The sequence below is a fragment of the Herpailurus yagouaroundi genome, unplaced genomic scaffold (genome assembly GCF_014898765.1).
Source record: "Herpailurus yagouaroundi ecotype Mexico unplaced genomic scaffold, PumYag 140, whole genome shotgun sequence".
NCBI classification, from domain to species: domain Eukaryota; kingdom Metazoa; phylum Chordata; class Mammalia; order Carnivora; family Felidae; genus Herpailurus; species Herpailurus yagouaroundi.
The window spans coordinates 45,055,830-45,059,306 of record NW_024412395.1 but is presented as its reverse complement, the minus strand read 5'-3'; the positions used below and the strand labels follow the sequence as shown (position 1 = coordinate 45,059,306).

General features: G+C 38.9%; 1 pseudogene; it reads left to right on the top strand.

The window, feature by feature from the left end:
• Window positions 1–1,256: 1,256 nt before the first annotated feature.
• LOC121030251 (peptidyl-prolyl cis-trans isomerase A-like) lies at window positions 1,257–2,157 on the top strand (annotated as a pseudogene).
• The last annotated feature ends 1,320 nt before the right edge of the window (window positions 2,158–3,477 follow it).

Here is a 3,477-nt window from a genome sequence, read left to right as displayed (position 1 = left end):
GAAAACTAAAGCCAAATAAAATTGTCCTTTAGGGCTGGCACACATTGTCTTAAAATAGACCGAATCCATTTGTAATCTATATAACATTTTTATATGCTCCCCATTACTCACTTTATGCCATTAGCAAAGCACTGAATCTTTAAAGAGAAACTTCCTACAGCTAAAAAAGACATTAAGGGGGAAAAATGCTGGGAGCCATAGTGACAGGTACAACTAAGCTTGTATCCTTCGGTTCCCTGGAAACCAGTCAAACACTATCTCATCTTGCAATGGTTGTGTCTGATCCTTTGCTTCAGACATCTTCCTAATAATGGCAACTGCAGAGGTGACTCTCTGCAAATAAGGGTTTGCAGCCACTGGGCATCCATCACATTTCTCCAGAGCAACATTAGACCACCCTAATGGGTACTACCGTCTTCATTATGATATTAATTCTCTAAATTTCCAAAGTGATTTCATTTGTAATATGACAAAGGCTGGCCGCTCAGGAGACAAACTGTTTTCATCCCCCTCCTGCATGCTCACAAAGGCTTGCTCTCTTTAGTCTTTGGGGGAAAAGGAATTTGATAGCATCAGATCTCTTGTGATACACAAGGCTGGCTAACAGCTACACCACCTGCCAGCACTTGATGCCTGCCCATCCAGCCCGAAGCTTTCTAAAGCAGTGGTTGATGAGTGGAACGTGGATGTTGGTTTGGAAAGAAACTATGTAGAGAGAAAACAGCGGCAGAATAAAAAACTCGGCATGGAAGCTGAGTGGGATTTGAGGGTAACATTGGGGTCAGAGAGAGGCTGGAAACAGAATCTATTGCGATAGGGCTAGTTTGGGAGATGCTATCTCACATCGTGCTTTTTCTCCCTCCTACCCTGGGTCTTTGCTGTGGCTACAAATTCCACCACTGCCAACTGAAAACAACCTCCAAAATATGGTAATTCATTTTTCTTTCAATATGCTAGCCCCTATGGACTTTAATTCAATCTACCCACATCAAAATTAGCTTATCTTCTACAATGTTTACTAGATATAAAACTTAACACTTCAAAAAAATCCCGTCTCAATCAATATTGAGGATTTTCCACTCACCGACGATCATTGTTTCTAACTGAATTAGCATCATGGATAGAATGTCTGAATTGAGTGACCCAAAGCTAAATTTTTGAGAGGCCCAGCATTGGTCAAACTACTGAGGCAGATTAAATTTTCCTCTGCTTTCTCCTTCCTTTCCTTCTTCTAGAAGCTTCTTTCTCTTACTTCTTGTTTCTTACTTCTTACCGCTGACGCCTATTATGTTTAAAGAAATTCTTATTAGAAAATTCTAAAAAATGTTATTATTTTTGAGTAAAGCATGGACTAATTAGTAGTTTACTCTTTGACCCCAGTACTCTAATCAGAGGTGGCACATTTTAGTGGTAAACATCAGCAAAAGCTGAGTTTTGTTCCATTAGCGAATTTTATAATTTTGTCAAAGTGAATGAGAGAAATTACCTGGCTTCGAGGTCTTCAATTTCAAAGTGAAGGAACTGGGCCTTGACTTTGCCACCACCCATGCTGCCCGGCCATGGTCAATCCCCCCGTGCTCTTAGACGTTCTCCTGGACAGTGACCCCTTGGGCAGAGTCTCCTAGCTGTTTCCAAAGTTCCAAAGACAGCAGAGAACTTTTGTGCACCGAGCACTGGGAAGAAAGGATCGGGTTATAAAGCTTCCTGCTTTCACAGGATTTTTCTGGGATTTATGTGCCAGGGTGGTGACCTCACACACCCTAAGAGCCCTGGTGGCAAGTCTACCTATGGGGAGAAATTTGATGATGAGAATTTCATCCTGAAGCACACGGGTCCTGGCACCTTGTCCATGGCAAATGCTGGACCCGATAAAAATGGTTCCCAATTTTTCATCTGCCAGGACTGAGTGGTTGGAGGGCAAGCACGTGGCCTTTGGTAAGGTGTAAGACAGCGTGGATATTAAGGAAGCCATGGAACGCTTTGGGTCCAGGAATGGCAAGACCAGCAAGATCACCAGGGCTGACTGTGGACAAATTTAATAAATTTGACTTGTGTTGTGTTAACCACCAGACCGTTCCTTCTACAGCTCAGGAGACCACCCCCCGCCCCATACGCTGAAAATATCCTATAATCTTTGTGCTGTTGCTGGAGTTCTATGGGTTCCATATTTTCCTTACTCCCCTCCACATCTACCTGGATTGCAGAGTTAAGTTTATGACTATGAAATAAAAACTAAGCAATGATAATAATAATAATAATAATAATAATAATAATAAAGTGGAGGAACTGGATTGTAGACTCCAATTTTACTATTTTCTATTATTTCATATTATATTTATATTAATACTTTAAATATCATTTTATATTATATCTGATTTTTTGTCCATATATGTTCAAACACCTGGTGCTATTGCAGGATACAGTTAGGCCATATCTCATCATCACAAATGTTAATTGAATATTCATATCATTGATCTACAATTTCAGGATATTTGACATAACTCAGAATCTTCAAGACATTATCATTTAGAAAACAACTGTAAAGCTTTTATACTTGAGTAGATTTCCTTTAGATTTTATTATTAATGGAATCTAATCATATGCATGATATACATCACTTTTAGAAATATCAAAATATAAATGTACAGATTTTTAACAAAGTAAAGCAATTATTTCAGTAAAGCAATTATTGCAACTTTCCCCAAACCACAAATACTTTAAAAAAATTATTTGGAGCAAAAGAACATTACTGAATATTTCATTTCTCGTCCATCCTATTTTTCAATTTAAGAGACTGTCTTATGAATTTCTTAAAGTTGTTGCTTGCTTGGTTTTAAAAATATATTCAAACTAAGCTTTGTTTTTTAATCTAAACTTTTGAAAATGTCACATTTTCCCTCTAGAAGTTGAGAGTTGGCTATTTCTTCTTATAGTTTAATTTCTAGAATAAGTCATATCTGAAGTTGTAATGTCCTGCTTGGTACAGAAGATAAGGGTATGCCCTAAAACTTAACATGAATCTTATGAATGTTTGTAAAGTTTGTGTTTAGACTATTCCCAAATTAGCAATGTCTGATTTCAAATGGCTCTTACATTCAACTGCCAGGCACTTCCGATTGCACTGCTGATAGAACTGCACAGAATCCTGTGCTCTTCCTAGTCTCTTCTGTAGCACCTGAATGTCAGAATCCCTTGCCATGACTGTAGCATAAAAACCTCATGGCCTGATGTGTTGGGCAGGGAGCAGCATGGAGATTCCTGATACCACTGGAGGCTTTTCACTGTGAGAGATATCTTCCTTGGGTCCCAAAACAAAAGAGCTGAGTTGCTGTTGAATCATCAGAATTTTATTGACAGCCCACTATGTACAAACTAGCCTTTCCCCTCCAAATGTCCTCCTCAGAACATAGTGTTTCACTTTCTTCAAATGTTTGGGATTGTATGGGTCCATAACCTGTACCTAAGGCATAAGGCCTT